Genomic DNA, 11,561 nt, shown 5'->3' with positions numbered 1-11,561 from the left:
TAAGTCACCCCACGGCGTAGAGATGGTGGCTGAATGAGACATAGGGTTTTATTTCATTCCGATTCCCTAAATAGGAATTACTCGTGCAAAGGTCATATTAATTACTGTTTGAATTTATTTCATCAGGCTGACGACTGTTCCCATATGCTCCTTTTTGCATATTTCACCTTCTACGTGTTCTATAACGGGGATTTTCCCATCCGGTCTCAGGATTTCTGGTTTTAACCACACGGGTCCTTGTCTAAATTTTGCTTCCTTGTTTTTAGTTTGGGGAAATCCCTTCATCTGCATACTCAGCCCAAGTCCCACTTGTGAAACAGGAATAGCACTGGGACACTTTCGGAGCTCAGAAAGGGCCTGGTAGAAAGACCATTGCGTTTTTGCTTTTAACATCACCTTCATGAACTAAGCTACCCAAATATGGCCCCCCTCCCGGAACTTTCCTTTGGTGCCGGGAATTGAACCCAGGGTTTTGTGAATGCTACAGAAGAGCTCTGCCTTGAGTTACAGGCCCAGCCCTAATCCCAACACTTGGGAGACAGAGGCAGGCCAATGTCTGAGTTTTAGGCCAACCTAGTCTACAAAGTTCAAAGCTGTTGGCCTGTAAGCGTAGGGCATTTGTGTTGAACGTACAAGGCTCTGGGTTTAATCTACAGACTGGAAAAAAAAACCCCACACAGCAAAGATGTACATTTCGCTAAGCATGGTGGGTGATATGCACCTTTAATCCCAACACTCAGGAGGCAGAGGCAGGTGGATTTCTAAGTTTGAGGCCAGCCTGATCTACAGAGCAAGTTCCAGGATAGCCAGAGCTACACAGAGAAACCCTGAAACCCTGTATATATGTGTGTGGGTGTGTGGATGAGTGTTCGTGTGTGTGTGTGTGTGTGTGTGTGTGTGGTGTGTGTGTGTGTGTATGTGTGTGTGGGTGTGGTGTGTGTGTGTGTGTGTGTATGTGGTGTGTGTGTGTATGTGGTGTGTGTGGGTGTGTGTGTGGGTGTGGGTGTGTATGTGTGTGGTGTGTGTGTGTGTGTGTGTGTGTGCATTATATGCCTGTAGTTTCAGCACTTAGACAGCTGAAACAGAAGGATTGCTGAGTTTAAGGTCACCCAAGGCTACACAGTAAGACTTATGTTTAAAAAACAAACAAAAAACCAGAAAGAAAAAGAAAAAGCACACCATGATACAGAGCTTGGAGCATGGCCCAGTTGGTAAGCACGAAGACCTGAATTAGATTGCTAGGATCTATGTCCAAAGCCAGGCATGGAGACCATTGAGATGGCTTAGTGAGCAGAGGACCAGCCCCACGACCTAGCAGCCTGAGAGTTCGGCTCTCAGAACGCAGATGAAGGTAGGAGGAGAGACAACTCCACAGAGTTGTCCTCTGACCTCCACATGTCTGCCATGGCCCTCCCAACCATATAAAAATACAATAAACAAGACAAACAAACAAATATTCGGAGCCAGATGTGGTGTGCGTGTTTACAATCCCTGTGCTGCTGCGGAACTGGAGATCCGCGGGGTTCACTGAACAGCTGGCCTATGCTAACTGTCGAGATCCAGGCTAATAAATAGATCTTGTGTGTGTCAAAGGCGTGACATTCAATGCGGCCCCCTGCCTGTGCACACACATGTATGCACAGGCACACACACCACATACACACACACACACACACACGCATCCACACACAAACACATACACGCATCCACACACACCACATACAACACACACACACATCCACACACCACACTACATATACACACACATATGAATATACATCTACTCATTAAAATAAAACATCAAAGTGCATAGCAATGAATTGTTAACATCAGTCAGTTTACTTGTTAACATTTTTTGTTTGTTTGTTTGTTTGTTTGTTTCAAGACAGGGTTTCTATGTATAGCCCTGGCTGTCCTGGAACTCACTTTGTAGACCAGGCTGGCCTCGAACTCAGAAATCCACCTGCCTCTGCCTCCCAAGTGCTGGGATTAAAGGCGTGCGCCACCACTGCCCCGCACTTGTTAACATTTTTTAAAATTTGTTTTATTTCATGGTGTTTTGCCTGCATGTATGTCTGTATGAGGGTGTCAGATCCCCTGGAACTGGAATCACAGACAGGTGTGAGCTGCCATGTGGGTGCTGGGAATTGAACCCAGGTCCTCTGGAAGAATAGCCAGTGCTCTTAACTGCTGAGCCATCTCCTCAGCCCACTTGGTAGCATTGTAATGGTATCTAAGATAGTTGTGCATGTGACAATTGGTGGCTGTTAGATACAGATGCTATGACATGGAGTACCTGTCTGGTGCTAGGTGCCCAAGATGCCAACGTCGTCAAGCTTTTATTTCTCACCTTTTCCTCCTGCGCTTTGCCCAGAAGAGGGTGCTGTACAAACTGCTGTGCCAGCTTCCTGTTCCCTACTTTCTAGGTCTGTGTTCAGCCAATGAGAGGCCACCATAGAAGCAGCCTTCTTTTACCCTGAGCAACATATCTGGCAGTAACTGCTGAGTCGTGTGTCCCCTCAACTCTTCTCCCCCCATCCCCCTTCTTCACTCTCAGGGGGGGATTCCACTGCCAGGAATTCTGTGATGCCCCACCCATTCTGAGATTAGCCTCTAGTCTAAGGCCGCGTGACCACGCCCACTCACCAGTTTCATCCCACATGAAACCAGTTTGCAGAATGCAAACCTCCTTTGCGTGCTTACACAGTGGTTTTGGTTTTCAGCTGGACGCTTGGCACTAGAACTCAAATTTGTATTTTATATCATGAGCTCTTAGGTACGGTAAGTGCCACTGAGCAACTGGGAGAATCTTTCTCCGAGACCTGAGGTCTTCCTCTCAAGCACCGCCCTAGTCAGGGGTCTGAGGATGTACTTTAGTTGGCACAATCCTTGCCTAGCAGGCCGAAAGCCCTGGGGTTCAAATCCCAGCACTGTATAAGCCAGGTGCATCAGTATGCCCTGTGCTTTCAGCAGCTGAGAGACGGGAAGCAAGAGGGTCAGAAGTTCAAGGCTGGGCTAGAGAGCACTTAAGAGTTCTTGGTTCTCTTCCTGAAGACTAGATTTCCATTGTTAACACTCATGCTAACACGTAGTCATCTACTATGGCATCCTTGTGCTCATATATGCTTTAAAAAAAAGTATTAACTAGCCTGGTCCTGGTAGTGCATGCCTTTAATCCCAGCACTCGAGGCAGAGGCAGAGGCAGAGGCAGAGGCAGAGGCAGAGGCAGAGGCAGAGGCAGAGGCAGAGGCAGAGGCAGAGGCAGAGGCAGAGGCAGAGGCAGAGGCAGAGGCAGAGGCAGAGGCAGAGGCAGAGGCAGAGGCAGAGGCAGAAGAGGCAGAGGCAGAGGCAGAAGAGGCAGAGGCAGAGGCAGAGGAGGCAGAGGCAGAGGCAGAGGCAGAGGCAGAGGCAGAGGCAGAGGCAGAGGCAGAGGCAGAGGCAGAGGCAGAGGCAGAGGCAGAGGCAGAGGCAGAGGCAGAGGCAGAGGCAGAGGCAGAGGCAGAGGCAGAGGCAGAGGCAGAGGCAGAGGCAGGCAGATCTCTGTGAGTTTAAGGCCAGCCTGGTCTACATCATGAGTACGGGGATAGCCAGGGCTACTTAGTGACACCCTGTTGCAGAAGAAGAAGAAGAAGAAGAAGAAGAAGAAGAAGAAGAAGAAGAAGAAGAAGAAGAAGAAGAAGAAGAAGAAGAAGAAGAAGAAGAAGAAACCCCTGACTGATCTGGTCCTAGCATTCTCTTCCTTGCCACCCCCATCTTGTGCTGTTTTTGGTGTTTCACAATTGCTTAATACTGATGCTAGCAGAACTGGCTCCTGTCCACAGATATGCAAACGAGTCTCAGTTGGAAAATCTGGGTTTGATCCTCTGTGTAGCTTCTCACTTCTATTGAAACTCATCTTAATCTTTCTGATGGCCTGTGTACATAGGGTTATAAATATAGTTGTGTGTATATGTGCACACATGTATACACACTCAGACACACACATATTGGTTTTCTTGTTTTTTGTTTGTACTTTGGTGTATTTTGTATTTTTATTTGTTGATTTTCTTTAAGAACATATATATACATATGTGTATATATGTATATTTATACACACACACATTATATATATTTATTTTATTTATTTATTTTTTTTTTTGTTTTTTTGAAATAGGGTTTCTCTGTATAGCTCAGGCTGTCCTGGAACTCACTCTGTAGACCAGGCTGGCCTTGAACTCAGAAATCCACCTGCCTCTGCCTCCCAAGTGTGGGACTAAAGGTGTGCGCCACCATGCCCGGCTTTTTAAAAATTTTTTCGATATATATATATTTTTTAAAGATTTATTTATTTTATTTATGTGAGTACACTGTTGCTGTCTTCAGATACACCAGAAGAGGGGGGGGTGGATTCCATTATAGAAGGTTGTGAGCCACCATGTGGTTGCTGGGAATTGAACTCAGGACCTCTGGAAGAACAGTCAGTGCTCTTAACTGCTGAGCCAATCTCTCCAGCCCAAGAATATATTTTTAAATGGGAATTCACCTTACCCCAGCACCTCTCAAATTTTATAAATTTTATATTTGTTTTCTCTCTTTCTCTCTCTCTCAAACAAATCAAAACCACAAAACAAAACATCAGATAGTGTTGGGGTTTGGTCTTGTTGTCTAGTGTAGTGCTAAGTGTGAACCTGCAAGAACAGGAGTCTGCATGTGACCCAAGTGACCCTGCACATAGATCCTATGTGACCCTGCACATAGATCTATGTGACCCTGCCTTCAAATTATTTCTGATTGGTAAGTAAAGATGCCAACAGCCAATAGTTGGGCTGAAGAAATTATAGGTGGGGTTTAGAATTCCCAGCTTGGGGTCAGAGGAGAACCCCTGAGGTGAGGAGAAGGGGAAGGAAGGAAGGAGAAGCTGCCATAGGTTAGCTGAGCCATATGAATGTGGCCCTGAGGGCTAACCAATTGGAGTTAAGAGCAGCCCAGATGAACCACTGTAAGCAATAACTCAAGGTTACCGATAGGAAAGTAGATTCTAATAGCATACAAGATAGATACCTGCCCAGCTCTTGTGCTGTTTAAGGCTTATTGTAAATATAAAGGGTGCGTGTGTCTTTTATCTGGGAACTGAATGATCATGGGCGGGGTAGAAACCCTGGTTTGGGATTAATAATTTCAACAATACTGAAGGAAACTGATGTTCCTCTCTCTGCCACAATTAAATGCCAAGAGCTCCTTACCTGGGGGTGGGACTGGTGCCTGCCTCCCTTCCTCTTTTTTTAAATTTTGCCTGGCTTGAGCATGTCCAGGTCTTGGGCACTGTCACACTCTATGTTAGTTTATGTGTGCATCTGCCCTGTTGTAGCTATAGTGCTATTTCCTGGAAGCTAACTGTTACCCCTGGTTCTTGCAACTCTTTCAGTGGCGTCTTGCACCTAGATCCCTCAGCCTTGGGCAGAGGGAACGTGACGAATCAGCCCACTTAGGACTGAGCATTCTGAGGGCTCTTGTTTTCTGCATTCTCCAGTGTGGGTCTACTGAAAGAAGTGCCTTCTCTGATGTGACCCATGTGTATAGAACCAAGTCATTAGGCGTCATTTAATTGTTAAGTTCATTTAGCAGGATAACAGTAGTTGATTTCTGTTGTGTTTATTAAAAGATAAGGAGAGCCGGGCAGTGGTGGCGCTTGCCTTTAATCCCAGCACTCAGGAGGCAGAGGCAGGTGGATTTCTAAGTTCAAGGCCAGCCTGGTCTACAGAGTGAGTTCCAGGACAGCCAGGGCTACACAGAGAAACCCTGTCTCAAGAGAGAGAGAGAGAGAGAGAGAGAGAGAGAGAGAGAGTCTATGTTTTGTGATGTGGGGAAGGGGGTGCCTCTGTGGGCCCGTGCTGAGGCATCCCTTCCTGATGGACCAGCCACATGATGGTATAGAATAAATTATTCAGGGCATGGGGAGGGAAATTGAAAGGGTAGTAGAGACAGAGAAAGGCAGAGTGGGGGTGAGAGAGAAAGAGAGAGAGAGAAGAGGAATAGAGTAGAGGCCGGCCATGAGCACGTGGAGAGGGAGGGGGGTTGGGAGAGATGGGGGAAGGAACGAGATGACAGAGTGAGAGCAAGAAGGCAAGAGAGCAAGAGAGAGTGGAGGGGGCAAGCAGTCCCTTTTATAGTGAGTCAGTTGTGTCTGGCTGTTGCCAGGTAACTGTGGGGCGGAGCCTAGACAAAATGCTAACAGTTTTCCTCAGTGACTATGTCAAGCATGGGTTCCATTCACTGACTGGGCCTTCAGTCCAGTCAAAGGGTAACTGGTTCAGCGGTTAAGAGCACTGACTGCTCTTCCAAAAGTCGTGAGTTCAAGTCCCAGCAACCACATGGTGGCTCACAACCATCCGTAATGAGATCTGACTCCCTCTTCTGGTGTGTCTGAAGACAGCTACAGTGTACTTATTTATAATAATAAATAAATCTTAAAAAAAAAAAAGGTAACTGGTTTTCCCTATAACAAACACTCAGGCCACTAGAGCACCCGTGCATGCACCTTGCCAGGCAGGTCAGTGCTGTAGCTTGCAGGGTTCATAGCTGACTGGGATTGGTAATTACTCTTCTCTTTCAATGGTGTATGTAGCCCATTTTGAGTGGTGTCATCCCGGGGCTGGTGGTCCCAGGTTCTATACGAAAGCAGGTTGAGCAAGCCAGTAAGCAGCACCCCTCCATGGCCTCCTGCACCAGCTCCTGCCTCCAGGTTCCTGCCCTGTGTTCAGTTCCTGTCCTGACTTCATCCGATGATACAGCATAAACCAAACACACCCTTTCCTCCCCACGTTGCTTAGGTCAAGGTGTCTCATCACAGCAATAGTCACCTTAACTAAGACAAATCCAAGTGGTTTTATTTGGTGCTGGACATCAAAGTCAGGTATTCCAGGCAAGTACTGGTCCACTGAGATACATTTAACTGGCTTTGTTTTAAATTCTCTTTGAACTAGTAATTAGCATCTTTCCTTGTATTATGTTTTATAAGGTGGTATAATCCGGTGTAATTATAGTGGGGCGGAGGTGGGGGAGGGGAAGGAATACCTGGCTGAATGGCTATGGTGTCTCACTGAGGAATCACACACCACGCTACGGACTATACTAGTATCTTTATCGGGGAAGGGAAGAGGATCGGGAAAGACTCAGAGGCAGAGAAAAAGTGGGGGAGAAGGCCAGAAAGAGAGGAAGAAAGGAAGAGGGGAAAGAGAGGTTGGCCAGGAACACACGGGAACAGAAAAAGAAAGAAGATGGAGAGAGAGTATGAAGAAGGGGAAGAGAGAGTGCGGTAATGAACTGTCATCTTATAGGCCTGGCCCCCACCTGGCAGGCAGAGGCGAAAGCTGTTGCTAGGTAGCTGCTGGGCGGAGCCTAGCAGAATTGTCAGTAAGCCAACACCCTGTTAAATAAGGAGAGAAATCAAATTCTTATCATATACATTTTATACTTGGGCAAATCATGGTTTCAGTTTGGTTTGGTTTGGTTTGGTTTGGTTTGGTTTGGTTTGGTTTTTCAAGACAGGGTTTCTCTGTGTAGCCCTGGCTGTCCTGGAACTCACTCTGTAGACCAGGTTGGCCTCATACTCACAGAGATCTGCCTGTGTGCTGGGATTAAAGGCACGTCTCACCACTGCTCGTCTGTGTTTAGTTTAGGTTTGGTTTTTATTGTTGTTGTTGTTGTTGTTCTTTTTTTTATTTGCTGTTGTTTTGTTCTGATATGCCGTTTCTCTGTGAAATCTTGGCCATCCTGGAACTCACTCTCTGCATTCCAAGTTGGCTTCAAACTCAGAGATTTGCCTGCCCCTCTGCCTTTTGAGTGCTGGAATTAAAGGTGTCTCGCTACCGCCACTGTCACCACCACTACTACAACCACCTGGAGAGAATCATGTTTTTAAATCCTTTTTAAAAACAGCATAATTTTTAAATAGAAAAACGATTACACTTATTTACACGTCTGTGTGTGTAAGGCTACACACACACCTGCATGCCACAAGGTACCTGGTCAGAGGCCAGAGAACAGCATGCAAGGCTTGGGTCTCTCCTGCCACCGTGTAGGTACTGAGGACTGAGAGACAGTCCATACAGCTTGATGGGAGGTGCCCTCACTCACTGAGCCATTTCTCCAGCCCTCAATTTTTTTTTTATAATGTAACCCTTCCCAGCTTCACCTCTGCTCCCTTCTTTTTGACTAGATCGATCATATACATAAGGCAGAAAATAAAACTGCCACCTTGTGACCACAAGGACCAAGTCTAAAAGTCTAAGAATAGGGACTGGAAAGATGGCTCAACGGGTAAGAGCACTGACTGCTCTTGTGAAGGTCCTGAGTTCAATTCCCAACAACCACATGGTGGTTCACAACCATCTGTAATGAGATCTGATGCCCTCTTCTGGTGTGTCTGAAGACAGCTACAGTGTACTCATCAATAATAATAATAATAATAATAATAATAATAATAATAATTGGGCGGGAGTGAGCAGAGGTCCAAAATTCAATTACCAACATCCATGTGAAAACTCACAACCATCTGTACAGCTGTAGTGTACTCATATACAGAAATAAAATAAATAAAAATCTTTTAAAAAAAACATCTGCTGCCGGGCAGGGGTGGCACACGCCTTTAATCCTAGCACTTGGGAAGCAGAGGCAGGTAGTACTTATAATAATGACTATGGTATTATGCTAATCACTATGCTAATGATAGCCTTACCGGCTCTTGATTTTCTCTATCCTGGGCTCCTTATTTTGAAAAACAAACACTCAGAGTCTGGAGAGACATCTCAGTCTGAAAAAAGTGCTTGCGCTGCAAGTCTGAGGGCTGGAGTTTGTTTCCCAGAACTAAGCTGGGTCCATGTATTCTTGTAATACTAGGGATGCAGAGGCAGAAACAGGCAGATTCCTGGAGCTTACTGTCCTGTCGCCTCCACAACCTAATGGCTTTCAGGACAATGACAAGCCCTGTCTCAAAAAACAAAAAACAAACAAAGACAAACAAACAAACAAACAAAAAAAAAAAACAAAAAAAAAGGTGGGTAGTGGCTGAGGGAAGACACTTGAGGTTGTCCTCTGGCCCCCCCACACACACAAAGAAAAACTCTAGCTCCCATGTGTTCAAACCATTACAGTAGGGCTCTCACTTGCACTATAGAATGCTTACCCGACTGATACCACCAGAAAACCAGATATTCCCGTTAGCTCAAGAGAAAGAAATCTGGAGGCATACTAAGCAAGTCCAGAGTCACGTGATGAAGGCCTGGTTGAAGAAGGAGAAGGGGAAGTGACAGGGCGTGATCAACCAGTCACTTAAGCCTGCAGGAAGGGGCCACGTGGACACCCCTTTCTGAGAAGTCTCCCATTGATGAGAATCAGAACCGGTGCCCAGGGTTTTGTGACTGGCGTGTGATACAGCATCGTAACGTTCAGATTCTCCAGAAATCACGGGCTTCATCCTGTCGTTTCTCGGCCAGCCCTAAGTCACGTGTTCCCACCAGCACTAAGTCACATGGTTCCTTTTGCCTGGTTCATAACCAACTGTGGTAACGCGGATTTTGTTGTTTTGTTTTTTTTCAAGACAGGGTTTCTTTGTTTAGCCTGGGATGTCCTGGAACTCACTTTGTAGACCAGGCTGGCCTTGAACTCAAAAATCCAACCCCTCTGCCTCCTGCGTGCTGGGATTAAAAGGCGTGCGCCACCTCCAGCCAGCTTGAAAATAGTTTTTATTACATTTCTTTTTGTTTGGAAGGGGCTGGGGGGGGCATACACATCAGGGCACACATGAGAGGGTCAGAGGGCGAACCTGCAGTAGTCGCTTCTCTCCTTCCACCATGCGGGTTCTAGGGACCAAACTCAGATTTATCAGGGTTGGTGGCAGGCACTTTGACTGTGGAGCCATCCCGTGGGTCTGGATATTTGCTGGTCGCCATATTTTGGCCATCCATCCCCTCTCAAGAGGTCTGTTTTACTTGAACAGCTTTTTGTTTTGAGACAGGACCTCACTTTGTAGCCCTGGCTGGCTTCGGATTCACTCTGTAGACCAGGCTATCTTTGATTCATCCTAAACTTTAGACAGGATATAAATACCAAAGGAAGGGTGCGGGATACTGAGGTGACAGTCACAGCATACAAACACGCCATTTGTCCCGAACCCTGTGCAAAGCGAGCAGGGTTAGGAACTGAAGCGTAAAGGAAGTGGGCGGCTCCTCAGGAGTTAAAGAAAACCAACCTGTTTCGCTCCTCCAAAAAAAAAAAATATAGCTCTTTAATAAGGTCATCTGCTATTCCAGCAAAACAGGACCAACAGGGATTCAACCAGTTCTGCCACAAGAGGCCCATGCATATTCCATGCAGAAGATCGATTTAGAAAGATAACACCCTGCTATCTGGAGCTGCCAGGCCTGGAAACCATCTTTGCTTAGTCAGCCGGTGAGATCTCTGGATCCGAGGAACACAAAGCCAAGGGAGTCTTTATTGAGATTCTTCGTACAGTTCATCAAAGCCCCTATTAAAATCTTATAAAATTGTCGCAGGTATTTTAGGAATAATTTGGGGAGGGGGCTACTTTATTTGGGTTCTTTTCTCTCTACCTCCCTTTAACCCTTATCCCTTCCAACCCCCCAACCCGAGGTAGGAGAGAAGGTTCCAGGGGAAAAGGGCCTGAATCTCAATATGCTGCTCCCTACTGACCAGAGACATACATAGTTCCTTGGGGCAAGTCCAATCTTGATCATCATCAGGATATCCAGCAGTCCCGTAAACCAATACTAATAAAAGCGGCAGCAGGAGCAGCCAGTAGCGGTAGGGGCAGCAAGAGAGGGGGCGGCTATTGCCCCTGGATCTCTCCCATCTCAAGACTCCTCAGAATTAAACTTATAGGCAGCTGGCGAAGGTCACGCCGCTCCCAAGGCGCACAGCTGCTGTGCGCAATCTAAAGCAGCCCCACATCTGGGATTAAGACAAAAACATGTTCATGTAACATAGCTTTTTTTTTTTTTTTAAACCACATTCTCACTACAAGCTACTCATGTTTAAAAAAAAAATAGTAAGTTCAAGGCCGGAGGACCAATGAGATGGTTCAGGATGTAAAACCTGCTTACGAGTCTGGTTGTCAGTGTACAGGCAAGTCCACTGGCCTGCTCTCAGGGACCTAGCAACTACGTCATTGCCTACCAGGTGTGCCAAGTATGGGCTGCAGATAAAAAGGACTTCCAGCCACCCCTGCCCTTTCTCTTCTCCCTGTTTATCTTCGTGTCCATCTGTCTGCCAATATCCCTTCCCCAAGTCCTTACTCCTCTTTTTCCACCAGATCTCTTGTGTGACATAATTTCTCAGGGGTTCAGCTTGGCTGGCCCTGCCAAAGATACCCCCTCAATGTATTACATTTCATGATACTGGTGCCATAAGTTCAGAGGGGCTCTCTTGGTGTCTAACCACATGGGAATCCCACCTGCCCACTACAGCTGCCACCAATCTGCCTTCTGGCCCACCGATGACTAGGGACTCCATCCAACACAGACAACTTGCTCTAACTTCTCTTTTTTTTTTTTTTTTTTTTTTTT

Source organism: Mus musculus, chromosome 5 (assembly GCF_000001635.26).
Source record: "Mus musculus strain C57BL/6J chromosome 5, GRCm38.p6 C57BL/6J".
NCBI lineage: Eukaryota > Metazoa > Chordata > Mammalia > Rodentia > Muridae > Mus > Mus musculus.
Note: the sequence above shows the minus strand (reverse complement) of the source record.